This window comes from Parasteatoda tepidariorum, chromosome 2, assembly GCF_043381705.1.
Source record: "Parasteatoda tepidariorum isolate YZ-2023 chromosome 2, CAS_Ptep_4.0, whole genome shotgun sequence".
Lineage (NCBI taxonomy): Eukaryota > Metazoa > Arthropoda > Arachnida > Araneae > Theridiidae > Parasteatoda > Parasteatoda tepidariorum.
Genome location: NC_092205.1, coordinates 55,090,198 through 55,108,725, shown reverse-complemented (window position 1 = coordinate 55,108,725; position 18,528 = coordinate 55,090,198). Strand labels below are relative to the sequence as shown.

The following is an 18,528-nucleotide window of genomic DNA, read 5'->3' as shown; positions in this document are numbered from 1 at the left end:
TTTGTAATTACCAATTTATGATGTATGAATTATTTAAAATAAGTATCATTAAAATTAATTATATATTAAATATAACAAATTTTAAAGTAAAATGCTGTATGCAGTAATCGCAAAATTTAGATAACCTTAATCCAAAATAATTTTAAAAAAATAGTCAATAAATTCTATTAATTCGGGATAATTAAAAACAAAAAATGAATAAAACATATATTTTTAAATCTATAAAAAATTAATTGCAAGTAGTAGCACTTTTCTGTATTAAATTATAAAAAATTATATAAACGGTCTGGGAAATTATTTCAATTAAAAGCAAGTTGCCAAGCGTTTGATTTCATAGATGTAAATTTTAATCATTCATCTTATAATGAAAGGAAAAAAAAACCCGTTGTTTTAATGATGTGCATCATAAAAAAACTATACCTTTCAAACTGAATTCACTAAGGAGAAGATAATGAGGAAAACCGTTCATTAAAACAAAGTGTTAAAAAAAACTTTTAAATCTATCATAATAGGTGTAGTAAAAATGAAAACATTTTACGGCAGGTCATGTGATGTCTTTTATCCAATCATTGTGGTTTCGACCGGGTGGTCGGCTGCCTTTTTTTTCCTTGCTTGATAGAACGGATACTTGTTTCTTTTCGTTTTACGGCGCGCGTTGACTTATTGAAGCACGTGGTTGAATTTAGTTATGATTGAAGCAGCAGCGTGCAAAGACGCGTTATCAAAGATGTTGAGGGCGTGCGATTTTTTGAAGTAACACACTACATTGATACGCTTCAAATCACGTGTACTTCTTTGTCAATGATTTTGCGGAATTTCTCTGGAGGAGCAGGGATGCTTACGTGAAAGAATTTATCTTCTGAAATATTTCTCAAAGGAATAAACTTACCGAAAACATTAGTTTCTTAGAAAGCAACTTATTGGATTTCCTTTAAAATACCTCATTGCAAGTGATTCAATTACACTTCGTTTTTTTCTGAATTGGCATCAGTGTTACTTTCAAAAGCTCAGACGATATCAAAAGAATGACTACGTTGATGTAGTTGATCTTCGCAATTTACTTATTAATTATCTGTTACTGAAAACGATGTTTTTTATCTATTAAAATGATCATTTTTTACTGCAAACGATTTTTGGAATATTTAAAATTAGAAAATCTGATTGCAAACGATATTTACGTTAATAGAAATTAAGAATAATTTTTACTATAGATGACTTTTAAAATTGTTGGCAACATTCTTAAAGTATAGAATTTTCAGCATCAAGGATGAAAACGTTGTATTAATTTGATTTAAATTTCGATAACACGTTTGCAATACTTTATCAAATTAAGCCAAGATTTAGTTGTTTTTTTTATGTGATGTAGAGGTATATAAGTGGAAAAATGGAAAAATATTGCTTCAATAATGCAAGAAAGTGAAAGCAGTGAAAGGCAACTTGTGTTTATGTTCATACTCCATAAATCCCGTTTACCTTGATTCTTCCGTAAAAGTGGTCTTCCAACGGATATTACACGTAATATCTACGCTCGGAGGATTACCACCATAAAACCCAAGGAGTTAAGCAGCTGTTTTCTTACACTTTTTTTCCTGGTCTTCCGTTGTCTCAACAAACAGGGTAAGTAGGTGTTTTCATTATATCCATGACGTAAGTTGCAAAGGGATACTATTATTACGTGAGTCGCAATTTAAAGTCACCTTGCATCCATTAGTAATAGCACTTATTTTGGATGTTTCTCATGGATTCGTATGTTTCTTTTATGGAATAAATGGGGGGAAATGAAATAAATTATAATTCTGTTCTAAAGTATTTGTTAAATTTATTTTGAGCTGACAGATATTAGACCTACTATAAATCATAATATCCCAGGAAAAACCTAGATTTTTTGAAGACGTCTTTATTTCAATTATCAAAATTTATATTGCATCGAAACTGTGTAAAAAATTAAAATCTTTAGTTTTTTAATGCGAAACATAAAATGGCAAAAAAGATCAAAAACGATTAATTTTAACCTGTTGTTTCTGATGAAAAAGATTATTTATTATTTATTGAAAAACATCCGGTTTAAATAAACATCAGATTTAAAAAGAAACATTCAGTCTAAAAACTATTTTGTTCCCCGTTGAATTATAATATTGGTGAATTAAACCATTGTATCGCGTAAAGGTGTTGTTTCTACCTTAAAAAAGTGTTAAATGGGACTATTTTCATAATACTATAGTACCTTTTATAGTATAGTATAGTAGATAGAAGTATCGTTGTATAAACGAATTTTATATTTGTATGCAAAACGTCTTTGATTCATGTAAAAAATTTCCGAGATATGGTGAAAGACGCAAAAATTAACATTTATATAAAGTTTAACGATTTTTGGACCGCTTTTCTGACCAAAATATTGGGACCGTATTTCCGGGATTGCAGCTACCGCCCGTATTTTAGGAGTCAGGAGTTCTAATCCGTTGAAAAAGAAGTACGTTTTTGTGTCTGATTTTGTAACTTAAAATATTGTCTGCCCTAATTAATCGTAATATTTGAAGCAACCTCCTCGAAACATAGATATTGATTCATATTACGTGAAAATCCAATAATTAGATCGAAAGTTATTCAGTATAGTTCATTTTTCGTTACGCACTGTACATTATGATGAAATAAATTATAAAACATTTGATAAATCTATATAACATACGGAAGTAGTAAATGTAACTAAATATATACTTTTTTTTATTACTTCGACTAGTAATTGCATTAAAATGACAGTATCATTACCGTTTTTAAATAGAGCGGTTTGATCCTCTGAGTCAAGGTTTCTTTAACCTTTTGGTGTGGTGACCTTATATAATTTTTGGAGCACCCTAAGAGGATTGCGCTAAAGAGACACAATTCTTGTGTTAAACTGTCATTTTCACTATACTGTATTATAATATTGTCGCTTATTTATATGCATAAAACAACGTGAAAATTTAAAATAAAGGACAAACTTAACAATACAATACAATACAATAATGATGAGAAACTCAATTACTAGTGTAAATTCAAGCACCAAATCTTGAAAAAATATTCGATACCGCAGGGCGAAACGCTTCAATATTCTCTAGATTTGAGTGGCACTTTGATTTCATGAGGGTTAAAAACGAAAATGTCGTCTGATACGAATAATTCGTAGAAAAAAGGTAAAAGAAAGTTTTTATCAATCTCAGAAGTCATTGGAAGTTCTTTTGCCACTGCAAAAATCTTCTTAAGACTTTATATTAAAGTCAATTTTCATCCCTAAATCACTTGATAAGTCGGCAAGTTCTTGTGATTTTAATGGTAAAAGCGTAATATTTTCCACAGTAATTCCAAATGGTTTAACAATCCATATTAGTTCCTGAGCACTAAAATTTGAAGGGAAATATTTTTCTAAGTCTTCCGAAGGACACCTAAGATATTCACTTATCAATATTAACAATTCATCTTTTTTGATGATCTGTTTTATCATTTTCACTTAAAATTCATTCATTTGTTGCGATAAGCATTTCTAACGAACCCTTTTGCACCATATCTCGATATGGTAATTTCCTAATTGTGATCTCGATATGGTAATTTTTTTTATTAAAAGCATCCATTTTTGATTTCAAAAAGAATATATTTCAACTTTTTCATTGAAGTTAGTTTATCTAGCTTTTTTAAACATGTCACTCAAATAACATAGGTTATTGTAGACACATCTTATTATAGAATTAATTCACAAAATCAGATTTCGTTCGGTTAGAAAAAGAATTTTATCTTTGATTTTTAACAACCTACTTAAACTTTGACTTCTTGAGCATTTGTATTCAAAACTCATGTCTTTGCTAGAATTTGAGAACTACGTACGAAATTGAGTGCGATTTTTTTTGCCACTTTAACACTATCTCAGAGCGCAGCAGCTAACTCTGCTGATATTATTTCGGCCACCAGTACCAATTGTTAAATGTTCCTTTCCACTTTCCTTAACTTTGACTTGAAATCCAATTTTGTCACCAGCCATTGTTTTAGCACCGTCCTTACAAATGCTAACACAATTTTTCTATTGAAAGCTTCTTTCAATGAAAAAATCATTAACTTATCAAAATCAATTTTTTAATGAAAAATTCATTTCTTCAGGGAAAAATTCATAATATTTTAAAAAATATATCGAAATTGTAAAAATTTTCGGTGACCACTGCTGCTGGTCAAGCAATCCCAACTGGGGTCATGACTCATAGTTTGAGAAACTGCTATATGTTATACTATTTTTAATCAGTATTTTTCGTTATTAGCCTTGCATAGCATAGATTTCGTTTACTTATTGCAAAAATGTTTTATTTCAGTTTGAAAATAGATTATTATTGTAGAAAATAGATTATTATTGTAGAAAATAAATTATTATTGTAGAAAATTATTTTACATAATATGTAAATATTTTTTATTAATTTTTACACTTAAAATGTGCATTCATTCATATTAAATTCAGTTATAAATGTAAGCAAGTAAAGCAAATTCAGTATTAGTTTTGAGCAAATGTGAAAGAGCTATTCAATGTAATATTCATGAAATTTAGTTCTAAAATAAGCAAATATATTTAAATGCTCATTAGATTTCACGGATGAAACCCCAGCATCTCTTCCTTATTGTTAACTGAATCTTAGCTTAATGATTCAGTATTAGATTTGAGCAAATGTATATAAACTATTCACTGTAATATTCATAAAATTTAGTTTCAAATAAATTGAACAAAGTTATTTAAATGTTCATGAGATTTCACGAGCAAAAACCAAGCATCTCTTCCCTATTGTTAATTGAATCTTAGCTTAAAGATTGGGAGTTCAAAAGACTTTAGGTCATCATATATTCAAAAAAAGAATTTCTCATTATAAGAGCAACTATATCCGGTTAAAGTAATAAAACATTGTCTTAAGCACCTGAAACAAGCTATCTTATTCTAATTATCAGCCATCCCATTTAATATTTCTTTTTGAAGAAAAAATAAATAAAATGAGCCACCGAGATGACCCACTCTTGAAGATCATGGCTGCCTCATCGAACTAAGCAACAGGTGGTCGCAGTGAGGATTTAATTGATTAGGAAGGCTGATCATTGCTACTATGTTAAAAGCCATTTCTCAAAATATGTTCACGGAAATATCGTGTTCGGTTAATACGTTTTGGAAAGCCTAACAATAAAATTGATGGAAGTAGACTACGTCATTAGTGCTTTTAGGAAAGAGACCTACATCGCTTTACATGTTTTAAAAATTTGTCTATCTGATACAATCTATGAATTATTTTACATCAAACTAAGGTCATCTCATTTTTGGACTTCTCATTTTTGTGCGAATTTCATAACGCTTAAACCTTTGCTACAGTACTAAAATTATTGCAGTTTGCCTTAAAAAGATACCCCTTCTCAATTCTTTAAATAGAATTCTCATACACTGTAATATATTCCGGATAAGTTTACGATAAAAAGTACTGGCACTCTGGACGCATCATCCGTGAAATACATTTCTTTATACAGTAATTGTTACAGTAGCACTTATTTAATTTCAGTGATTTTATAGTAAATACTACGGTATAAAAATTACTGTTTATCAGATTCTTTGTTCCCTAAAATTTTTAGCTAAAAATAGATTTTATTATAAAAAGTACCAGCACTTTGGGTAACCAATTTGATCCTGATTTTTTGCAGATGATTTTTTGATCCTGATTTTAGCATTTTCCATATATGTATATATACTGTTATAGTATCTATAATAGACATTATTATCTCAATTAGAAATAAATTCAAATAAAAAAAAAGATTCGTTAAGCAGATTTTTATGCAACTATTTTTATATTTTGATAAAGAAATGTTTCACAAAAATTTTTTTAACCTTAATTAACATTTTGTTTGGTAAATCATTCTTAAAATTGTATAACCTTGTTTAAATTTTATGTGAGTAAAGCAATTATAATGATTTCTTTTGTTAAAAATTAAAACTATTAGCTATTTTCTTGGCTTTGGTCTACGCAATTCCACAAGACCTGGTCAAGATCCTCACGCGTATTATATCACCTGCATGGATTTTAATATCCAATGAAAACTTTTCTGATTAGAAACAAATTTTCTTAGACTCTAGTATTTATACGAATAAAATCAGCAATGAAAATAAGAGATTATAATTGTCAAACAGGGGCAAACCTAGATGACAAAATTAGGCTTCCATAATTGAATCAAAATTATGTCACTCTATTGAATTATTTCAAGCATTAGATAGCAGTCTGAGTTATTTACTATTTACCTTTACTCTGAAGACGCTGAAGTTACTCAAAATTAGTAGCTTATGGGAACATATTTATAATATACACAACAAACAAACTGCTTATTATTTCTTTTATAATGAGTATTTTGTGATGAAATGTCAATAACATTTACTTACTATTTATGCATTTGATAAAGATTTAACTACAATGAAAAAATGACCATAAAAGAATAGAACATAAAATCCTTAAAAGCAACTTTTTGAAAATTCATACGTGCTTTTTAAAAAAAATCTTTCTAAAAGACTTATTTAACTGTATTAAACGTCTTTTTTAATCAATATTGCAACTATTCGAATAATTCTTTTTACAATCGAAAATCTGAGTGAAGTTACTTAACAAATATGAGACAAAAAACAAGGAATAAGGCAGATACTGTGATTTTTTACCTACTCTTTTTATTAAAATGTAACCCCTAACGACTCCAATATTTACATGTACTTAGATTATACTAAATTTATTCATAAGTTTTCAACGTTAATATAATCAGGCTTAAAAATTTATCAAAACAGCAATGGTGTTGAATAGTTTTCAGATCCTTTTTACGTTGTCCAGAATCGATACTAGTTTGGAGACAGGTGGATGATAGAATAACTGAATGAGAGAAAAATCTCCAACTGCTTAAAATCTGTGAATCTTTTCCGATTGTCGAAATGATTACTCAATTTAGTACTTAAAGGTTATCATAGTTTGCATTTTAATAAAAAAAAGTTCATGAGTGATTTTAATTGGGCGAAGGCTTTTTAAGAATTGTTTCATGTTGAATCAATTTTAAGTTTCAACTAAAAATAAATGTAACGCTCAAAAATATTAGAATCTACAATGTTCCCTCCTTTACGGATTCCTATAATTCAAAAAAAGGATATTAAATATTATGAAAATTAATTATAAAAATTACTTTCGAAGCATATTTTATTTTGTACCCTACTTATTACTTACTACTAAATATTCAATTCTACTTATGTCTTAAGAATAATTCTTGTATTTTGTATTTAGAACGCCATATAAGTAAACAAAAGTACTGAAACTAAAATTACTAATTTTTGGCTTAGTTGTGTAGTATTAAAAAGTTTTCTCTAGTTATTATAATAAAAATATCTAAGCATATCAATTCAAACTCCGATTGGTGTAGAACTTTTCAAGTAGCTCAGTTTCAGAACCATAAATTTGTAATTTAGTTATTATTCAATTTGACAAACTTAAAGGTGTGTCGATGTTATCGCAATCTGAACTTCTGTGATAACAGATATGTTTTCCGATTTTAGAGGAGGTATCTCTTAATTATAGTAAAATTCCACTTAAAACTAAAAGAGATGTTACCTTATTCATGTGAACTTACAAATTACCAATCAATCATACTATGGTATCTGCTACAACTCTATAAATTCCTCCAATCTGTTACACATGAGTGATGATTTTCCTTTAATGAAAATAAGATAATCTATTTTATTACTTATTTCCTATACATCTAAGGAAGGTCAAAAACTTTATGGATGTCAGTTGTATTTTACCACCCTACATCTATATTTGTCAAAACTGTTAGGTTTGAACCTAAAAAATCAAATATGCATCCCGAGAATTTTAAAGACAACAACTAATGATTGATTGATAAGGATTGATATAACTGATTTCAAAACTTTAGAGTGTTTAGAAATGTGTTTTTATTTCAATTAAAACTTGCAATCATATGTAAATTGTATATATAATGTATATAATTATTAATTAAATTACAAAATATTACAAGTTTTCATATTGATTCATTTATAACTATGAACAGTGGAAAACATTCTGAGGTACAAATTTTCTTAGAAGGAAATTGATTGAACTCAGGGGTCTGTTTAGAAGAGATTTGGGTCCGTTAACGGACCCTTCACAAAATATCTTTTCATAAGAAACGGACCCTTCACAAAATATTTTAACTTAAAAACGGACCCTTCACAAAATAATTTATCTTTTAATCTGACCCTTCACAAATTTGGTTATCTTCATTTATTGTTTTGTTAATCGAATAAACCCTTCCCAGGGGTGGGGAAGAAAGACAGATGTAAACGAACCAAGTTTTGTCTTCGGCAGACGCTTCCTTTATTCGTCCGAAATGAATATTCTGCGTTCAGCAGTAGGCTAAATACCAAGTATTTGTACGTTGCATCTCTAATTTAGTAGCAGAAATTGCCGTTTATTTTTTTATTTTTTTAATTTATAATTTTACAGTGTTGAGCAGAATCTTGTATCTATTTACAATTTAAAAACTCCTTGAAAATTTTTTTTCTCAATAACAGGACCATATTTGCAAATATATTATGCTTAATAATTCCCCTCACATAGAATTTTTTTTCAGGTTTAATTAGGATTATAATTATAGATATTCTCTTTTATTAAAATACTGATATGTTAAGATTTTTAAAATGGTGGAAATTTTCTGAAAATTAATTATGCTTGTCTTTTATTATATGCTTTATTTTTATATATTTTTAAAACGTATTTTTTTGTCAATTTAGATATATTTTTGAAATGCATGTCAATTAAATCATGTCATGTCTTTTAAAAAAAAAAATCATATTATTGAAAAATAAAAGAAAAACTAATTTTGAACCCTAAAATTATAATATGAGTGAAAGTACTAAGTGCTAAATTAAATTTGATTACAATAATAAACTGCATAAATATTTTTAATCAAAAATAATTTTTATACAGAGGAGTTTCTTTCATATCTTCGACTAGGATTAGAAAAAACACGTTTCTGTTATTTTCTTATTTAATTTCTTTTCGCGTGTTTTTTCATTTCTTGCATGGAAAAACTTGCTTACTCTGATTTAACTACCAGTATATTTCATTCAAAATTTATTTCTCAGTATTTTCTAAGGTAACCAAACTTTTTCCCCATTTTTTAACAAACAAAACAACAATACAATAGCCGCCGCTTTTAGATGTGTTTTCATAAATTCCTTGAAATACTTAGCTTAAAAATGCTTTGCTTTCTGCACGTATGTTTGTATAAATTTATGATGCAAAACTCTGGAAACATGATGTCATGCATACAATTTTCTAATGAAAGCTGTGTAAGAGCAAAGACATCTAACCTTTTAGCGTTATCTCTATCATCAAGTGACAAGTATATGAATTCAACAGTTCCTATGGTTTCGACGTGACGTGCAAACAACTACGTTTAAACTTTATATCTGACACTTGCACTTTGTCATCAAGAGTAAGTATCTCAGTTCATTCACGATACCACATACAAACTTGTACCCTTAAATTTTTGTACAAAATTATTTTTATTTAAATTAAAACCTTAATATCAACTTCCAGGCAAAATGAATTATTTAATTTATGCACATTTTAAATTCAGAAATTCTTTGAACTCGTATTTAAGTATCCTTTTTGAATTTATCTAGTTGAGTGATCTAATGTTTAAGTAATTTGCTAATGAATAAGATTTTGTTTTATAAAAAGTGTTATTATTTTATTGAATTTAGTTTAGAATAATAAACCGTGGCTAATTAATATTTGTATGTTTGGAAATAAGTTATTTATATTAAAAGTGTCTTTGTTTTATTTTTAAAATATTTCATTATTTGTATTATTGAGAAAATCTTATGTCTAGAATATTATTAAACAGGATATTTAACAAAAAAAATCTGATGAAATTTTAATTTTAAATAGAAATATAAAATCGAGCTACTTTTGAAGAACTGGGAGAATTTTTGTGATTTCCATTGAATAAAATTAGACTTATTACTACTTATTACTTATATACTTATTATTACTTATTACTATATTACTTTATTTCTCAATGGAGCTCGTTAAAAAAAGAATTCTTAAGAAAACTAAGTTCTGTATATTTTTAATAATGTAAAAAATAAATTCCTGATTTTGTAACGAGATAAATTTAATACCCGTTAATGTAAGCAATTGTTCAAAAAACTATCTTAATACTAATGACAAAGTCTGAAAAAAAAACATATATTTAGTTGTTTGCAAATAATGGGCTGAAAAAGGGGTCACGTATCATTTTACTCACAGCATCGTGTAAGCGATCTTAATTACCAAATAGGAAAATATATATAATGAAGTTCTTGGGAAACACCTTTTTCCATACACATTTGCTTAATTTAGTGCAGAAAACACAGTTCATGTTCCATTTTCTTTCACAACAATTACCGAAGAATAATGCAAGTAAAACTATTACTTAATTCCGGCATTACAATAAAAAACCAACATGAAGGATATTTAACTTAAATGAATTGAGTAAAATTTTCAAGACTTTTTACGAAGAATAATAAAACAGTAAATTTATTTAGAAGATTAAGAGAAGTAAAAAGACTTTAATACATGACTTATTCTTTAAAATTTATTTGATTATACACATTAATGTAACGTTTTTACAAAATTTTTTAAAAAGATAATTTTAAATTGATTAAGTATTTTGTTAATATAACATTATTCTAAGAGATTTTCCTTAAATGTTTGAAATCAGAAAATTATTGAAAGCGTCGTAACGCGATAATTAAAAAAACAAGAAAGTTAAAAAAAAAAAAAAAAAACGTAAAATGTGATATGTTAATTTAAAAAAAAATTAGACCTGAGAAAGAAAATTCTATACATTGCTTAGTAATTTTGAAATTAAAAATTTTAAATCTTTTACTTTTCCTTAATTTTTTTTTATAAATATCTCCATTTTTTTTAATATAAAATTAGTTAAATTCAACGCGCATTTTAAAATACGCTTTTCAATTCTTGTTGCGCCTAAACTGATACCAGTGTTATATCTGTTCTCTTTATCTTGCAATATCGCAGCTGATGCGATTAATATCTCATTCTTATCATTTATAAAGCAAGTTCTCGATATATATATGCATGTCACGCAAAATAGTCTTTATATTTTCTACAAAAGATCATTATTTACAAACATTGCTGGAATTCCTGCTATGAATACTCGAATTTCTTTGAAAGGTATTTCTGCACATCAGGCAATTTGCAGTTTGATTGAGCTACTGTACGAATGATATTTTTTGCTTAGTAGGATTTATGAAAATCTCATTTAAAATAAATGCATGGTGACTACATGTATCTAAATTGTTGGATGTTTTACAACGCTTGTTTTTATGCTAGAGATGTTTTAACACTATTTTTTCAATATTATTAAATATAAAAATAATTTTTGAATATTTTTTGAGGTATGGCATCAAAAATTTCGTTTCACTGTAAGTGTTTAACCTACAAATGAACTTAATTTTTCTTGGGGGTTGTTTGTTGTTAAAACCCAATTAAATTTTACCAACAATTGATTTCCTAAAAATTGGTCTGAAGTTTCGAAGCCATTGATTCTAATTCACAGCTAAGTTTCCAGTTTTTTTTTAATTATGTCATAGTCATTTTTAGTTTCACTTTTTATATGTGTCTACTTTTTTTAAACACGTGTATAAGTTTAAGCATGCATATTTTTAAAATAGCATTTGATGTGCAAATTTAAGAATTGTGTTAGTCTTTTCCACAAAAAAAGTTTCTTTTAGTTTAAATAGCAATGAAGACACGTTTCATATTTTAATAAAATAATCAATTTTCTTATGCAAATTCATGTTACAATTTCGATGTTGAGAAATCAAACAAAAGTGGATTGTTGTTGTTAATTTACGTATAAGATAGTGCCATTTACCCTCGTATTTGAATCTTTCAAAAGACCTAGAGGATAAACATTGCTTTAAATGTCATTTTATAACAGCAGCAATTTAAAAACACACTGTTAGGATTTTCTTTCTGAAATCACAGTAAAATGACCGGCTGCAGTCTCTCCATCCGATTAACCATATAGTTTATGGTTAGGAACATTTTTTATTACCTTTATGAATTTGAAACCGCTTACAACTAGTACGGTTATAAAACCATGAATACGAAACTGTAAGGTTTCATGACCATTTACAAATATCAATGTTTTTAAACCATAAAAAGGAAATTATCTGTGGATGCTGCGCCATTCATGCGTGAATAGTAATTTCGGTTTCTATTAGTCCAGATTTACCGATTGAAGAGTGCAGAACACTGGAAACTCTTCATGTATTGAAGAAATAAAGGAAATATTGAAGTATCAACGCTGAGATTTGAACCCCTGTCCAGTCGATCATGAGTTTAACCATTTAGGCTTCTCTGCTACAGTATGAACCCAGCTGTACGGAAAAAAGGGCTTTATAATGTTAAAGGGCTTTATAATGTTAAAAGGGCTTTATAATAAAGGGCATATTATCAATATATTTTCAAAAGTTTTTACTTAGCAATTCAATACTGAACTGTTATCGATTTTCTTATGTACATAATATATAAAATGTTAGATAAGAGAAAAAAAGTCCCATCTTTCTTTATATGTTTTGAAAACTGTCATAGAAATTGAAAAATTCAATGCGTAAGGAAATGTGATTAGTACTACTATTTGTAACTGTAAAAACATTAGAGAACTGCATATGTACGACAATGATTCTTTATTCATAACGCATCATATTCATCTGCATGTCCGTTACAATCGATTCAACAATACGACGTTAAATTTTATAAAGATTCCTAAGTTTGAACATGATAGGCTACCTAAATATTGTTGATAATAAATTAAACAAATCTCGGTTTTGTAAGTTAAATAATAATGCTCATATGAAGTCATGGGTTTGTAAGTTAAATAAAAATGCTCATATGAAGTCATTTAACTTGCGGTAACAAGGAAATGCGAATTAAATGAAGTTCGAATTGCGGTAACGAGGAAGGATAAGGACGAATTGAAATTTAAATGCAATAAAAACATCAATGACAAATTTTGGTGTGTTTTTCACTTTAATAACTATAAATACATTTCACAACGCTGTAAAGATTTTATCTATACGCTTGTCATTCAGTTAAATAAATCATAATACAATAACTGGTAAACATTGCCCTGAGGCGAATCGAACAAATAAAAAAAAAAATTCTTAACATTATTTGGACATAAACCTATTTTTTTTCAAAAAAATTATAAATTACAATATGACATTAAATTCAAGCTTTGAGTATTTTTAATGTTTATTTTAACTAAATAATAATACGTTTAATCGAAATTAATTCATTTAACTTATATCGAAACGTTTCCTAAGATTTTCAATTTCATTATTTTCTATTTAGGTCATTGCGGTTCTTGTATTTTCTGGCGATAAAAAAGTTTTTTTCTCACATTCCATATAATCTAAAACGAAGTGTTACTATTCAAGTTCTTTTTGATAAAAATGAGCTTTTTGTGATAGCCAGAAGATAGTTAAAACAATAAAAAATTACTCTTTCAATTTCTTGCAAAACTTGTAACTAAGCAAACAAAAATTTTGTACTTCTATATTTTGTTTAAGTTTGTAAATTAATAAAAAAAAGTTTAAAATTTTTTAACTAGCTATTGGTAAGTATTTTAATAAAAAAAAATTCAAATAAAATTGTTTTATGAAAACGATTTATTATTTTAAGTTATTTTAAGCACTAATGAATAACTGTTTTCTTATAGTTAGCTCTCTTTTTTCCTTTTAATTAAGCCAAGCTGATAATGTTCTAATAAGATTAAGGAAAGATAAATATACAGTAAAATGACTGAATAGTAGCTCCCTGAAAGCCAATTTGTTGTCTGTAACCCTCTTACAATTGAATTTGTGCTTCACAATTCCCACAGCCCTAATTTGACTTATTACATTTTTTTATTTATTTGTTTTTTCCTATTTCAATACTGTATGAAAAACAAATTTGTAACTTCGTCCTAATTAGGAAGTTTGGGATATCATTTTAACAAATTATCCTTGGGTGCGTATACTGTGTAATAATATAAATTTAATTTAAAAAGTCCTTCCAGAGCTGTCCCGTATTTATTCTTTTTGAACAAATGGAGAAACTTATAATGTAAAATTTAGCTCTAAAAGTGGGTTGTAATTTATAATTTGCACTTACTTCTGAACATTATTTTCCCCCAGGTAGTTCCTGAATCTATCCTTCTGCAACGGGAAGGGGTAATTCTTCCTAAAAGAACTTTTTTATATTCACTATACAAGGGTCTGTTTAGAAGAAATTTGGGTCCGTTAACGGATCCTTCACAAAATAAATTTTCATAAAAACGAACCCTTCACAAAATATTTTAACTTAAAAACGGACCCTTCACAAAATGATATTCCTTTAATTGGACCCTTCACAAATTTGTTTATCTTAATTATTGTTTTGTTAATTGAATAAACCCTTCACAGGGCAGAAAACATTAACGATGGATGTAAATGAATTAAGTTTTGTCTTCGGCAGACAATTCTTCCATTATTCGTCCGAAATGAATATTCTGTGTTCAGCAGTATAGTATTAAATATTTGTATGTTGCATCTCTAATTTAGAAGCAGCAATTGCTGTTTTTGAAAATTTAATTTTTTTCATTATAATTTTACAGTGCTGAGCATAATCTTGTATCTATTTACAATTTAAAAACTCCTTGAAAAAGTTTTTTGCAATAACCGGACCCTATTTGCACAAATTCATAAAAGCATAACCCTGGTTGAAAGAATGTGAGTAATTTTTTCACAATTTCACAAAAACCGGACCTTTTACAAAATGTATGGACAGATCCCTGCTATATTTCTGCACATCAATATTTTTTAATTCAAAATTGATAAATGATTTATAACTTAAGTTCATTCAAAAATTTTGTAGAACTGGACCAACCTGATCTTCAGAAACTTAATTTTTGTAAAGCTGCTTAGTTGCTTTACAATAATTGCTAATTTAATAAATTTTCACTTGTTCTTTATTTTTACAAGTAGAATAATCAGGCCATTTTATGCTGATTACAATATTGTAAATTTTTATGTTATTTTGTGTGTATATTGATACATAAAGTAGTATATTTTTGCTTTATTATTCGATTAAAGTATTGTAATTTTAAAGTTTAAGCATCAAAAACAAAACAAAGAATATTGGCTTTTGAGTTTTGTTACATTTAATCCTTTTGGAGCAAATAAATAAATTTTTAATGCCAAATTCAGCCTTAAAAGAGATTTATAATTTTGAAAGTGCATTTAACTGTAAACATTAATTCATCCTGATGATTAAATTCCACTTATCGCTGTGCTTTTCCAATCTGTCTTAATTCACGTCACGCCAATTACAGTGTAATTACTAAAAGCTTATTTTATTTTATAATCCGGATTTAAGTAGCCAGTATTTGATGGACATGATATCCCTGTATAACAAATCTTTCAACAATTTTCTTTTTGTAGTCTCAACCGGCTTGACCTTCGATATGTATTTCCACTCCATAAACGATATACAGTTTTCCCATTAACCATCTACCGAAAAGGCTTACATTTAATTAACTTGAGATAGAAATAAATTGCTTATAAGATAATGAGAAAGATATACGAAGTTTACAATCAATACAAAAGCGATGCCGCCAACCGTAGAACGAGGACTTGTTTTAAAGACAAAGACAGCATTAGCTAAGCAATACACAACCTCAGCTTTGAAAGAAAGTTCATTTTTAACGTGGAAATAATTCATCTGAAAAATATTTTTATTGAATCCTTTTGTTTACTGTGTTCTTAACACCTTGGTGAATATTTTTTTTATGCATTTGTTAAGAAGAAAAAAACCTAAGGCCTAGTTTTCTATCTTCGCTTATTATTGTTTTTGTTTAATTAGCGGAAATGTATTATTTTACTGTGTTTTTTTGTTGATATATCTAAAATAAATTTGCAGCCGTATTGAATGCTGTTTTCAGAAATCATGTCATACATGTTCAGTTAAAATATGAAGTTCTGCGTTGCATAGAATAATTTTGTTTTACTATAAATAATTAAAAAGTAAATTTTATTTGTATTCTATAATATTAATCAGTTACTTCATAGAATAACAGATATGAATCTTCTTAAACAATGTGTTTTAAGACTTAGAGGCAAAATAACCAATCGACTATTAAAAATTTTAGAGCATGCCAAAACCATGAGAATCAAAATTTAGTTTATATTTGCGCATAAAATCCCCTTGGATTTGGTCAGAAGGAATGTCCACACGTGCGCCACGTTTAATTTAAACCCCTCAGTGAAAGTTTAATTGCGCTAATCCACCATATAGCAATTATTCTAATAAGGCATTTTACCACGTCAGTATATCTCACTGATTCTCCATGGTTTTCTAGTCAAGTGATTTGGCTATCCAATCAAGTGTGGTACATTAGTGTGCACATAAAAGCATACTCACCAGAATTAAATAAACTGTGTTGTTGCTATCTTGAAAATTAGAGTTATCATCAAATAAAGTGTACTATTCATGAATATATTGATTGAACGGCAAGACTTGATCATCCTGAATGATTATATTAAATATGCTGTTTCGTGTGAGTGGTCACCTCGGCAAGCTGGTCTAGTCCATAAATCCCTGACCCAATTCCAACTTGAATCGAATTTCATGATTTTTGCTATTGGTGACTAGTTTTTGACCGGCAAGCTTACTTTGTCAGTTTTAACCATATTATCGTGCAAGTTATTCGACTTAAATCTGATTACACAACTTAGTATCTTAAGTTCGGAGTGTGCACTTTAGAGGGACAAAATTTCATTTGTTCGTAAAAATAGAGCTGCCTAGAATTGGATAAGCCCACTTAACTGCGCACACAATAGTACAAACATAGTAACATAGTCTATAAGATAATAAATGATATCAATCAGAGATTATGTATTCCTCGATTAATAAGCATATTTCAAATTCACTAATTCTTATACGTTTGACTTTTCTTTTATTCTATTAAAACTTCACTCAAGATTATTGAACTATATTAAAACAACATACTCCATGATTGCAAATCCAAAAAGAGTGATAATTAGTGAAAAATGTGCTGGCAATTCGTCGAGCAGCTTTCAAAATTAAAACAGCATGGTAAACAAAATAATTATAGCCACAGGAAAATTAATAAACAACACAGGAAAAATAATTATTATAATTAGAATCTAAAGAAAAATAATTGTTACGGTTGGAGTAATTGTTATATTTTTTGTTCGAGATCTTAAAAAATTATTTTTTAAACATAGACTCTCTTTATTTAATTGCACAAATTTTATACAATCTTTCAATATAATTATTGACCGCAAATACCGCATATGCGTCTGGTATGAAAATTGGGAAAATAAAACATTTTGTTCACATGTTCAAAATCGTAACTGACCAAACGAAATAATCCAAATGATTGCCCCATCACTTAAAAGAAAAGTTGTGCTCAAGAGTTAATCATCACTCATGATGTCACAAGTACTGTTTGAACAATGGGTAGTCCATCAAGATGTGTCAAAGTCGAGTGAGCAAAATTCGAGGTACGGAGAACTGTCATCAAGATTACCTTTTGTGACGGCATATGACACGGCAGGAAATACAGCAGCTAAAATCTATTGCCATATCTTGCCATCTTCGAGCAGAAGGGTAAAAAGGACGGAAATCATACTTGTAAGTGCAGTTAAGCAGATTAATAAATCTTGCTCGTGAGGATCTGCTTGGTCTCGTCTCGTCTTGTAGTTTCACGAGTGATGGATTTTTGAAGGGACTTTCCATGAAATTCACGAAAAAGATGAATGAATTAAAATCGAATTAAAATTATTAATGATGATTTGTATAAATGTAAGAAGAAAAACTTTATTGAAATGAGCATTAGAAAAGTAATTTTTATTGTACTAAAAAAACTAAGCAGCAGAAATAATACGTCAGAACTAGTTAGTTTTTGGTGGAAGGAAAGCGAAAACCCTTCTCATTTCTTCTGAAAGTTGAGTTTATAAAAGTGAACGTTATAAAACTCATACACTCTAACGAAAACGAAAAAAAAAATTTCCCTTCCTTTCTTAAGTATAGGGGGGAGTGGGGTCAATTGTAACAGGGTACGATTGTAACAGAGCAAAAATTTATAATGTCGGGGTCTAGATTTGGTACCTAGGTGGCGCACAAGGTGTATTTAATAAATCTACATGTACACTACTGCTGTCAACCATTTTTATGTACTTTTGAAAGAGTTACATCACAAAAGATATTTTCACGCTACGTAAGTACTTTTTTGGGTATTAGAATATTATATCGTAACAAAGTAATTTTGTTTAAACAAATAAAAATTATTAACCGAATATGTAAGTGGACACCTTAATTAACATTTAAAAAAAAATTAGTTTTGTTAATTAACTAGCATTATTTTTAACAAATGAAGCTGAAATGGCGTCTTGGGGAC

The 18,528-nt window shown here is 28.2% G+C and overlaps 1 protein-coding gene across 1 annotated transcript in view; it reads left to right on the top strand.

Annotated features, from left to right (window-relative positions):
- Window positions 1-627: 627 nt before the first annotated feature.
- The window catches only part of LOC107441428 (ras association domain-containing protein 10-like), a 63,487-nt gene continuing 45,586 nt past the window's right edge, over window positions 628-18,528 (top strand). The window contains exon 1 of the mRNA XM_016054684.3: window positions 628-1,617. The gene's annotated coding sequence lies outside the window, so the exon portion shown is untranslated. The remainder of the gene's footprint in view (window positions 1,618-18,528) is intronic.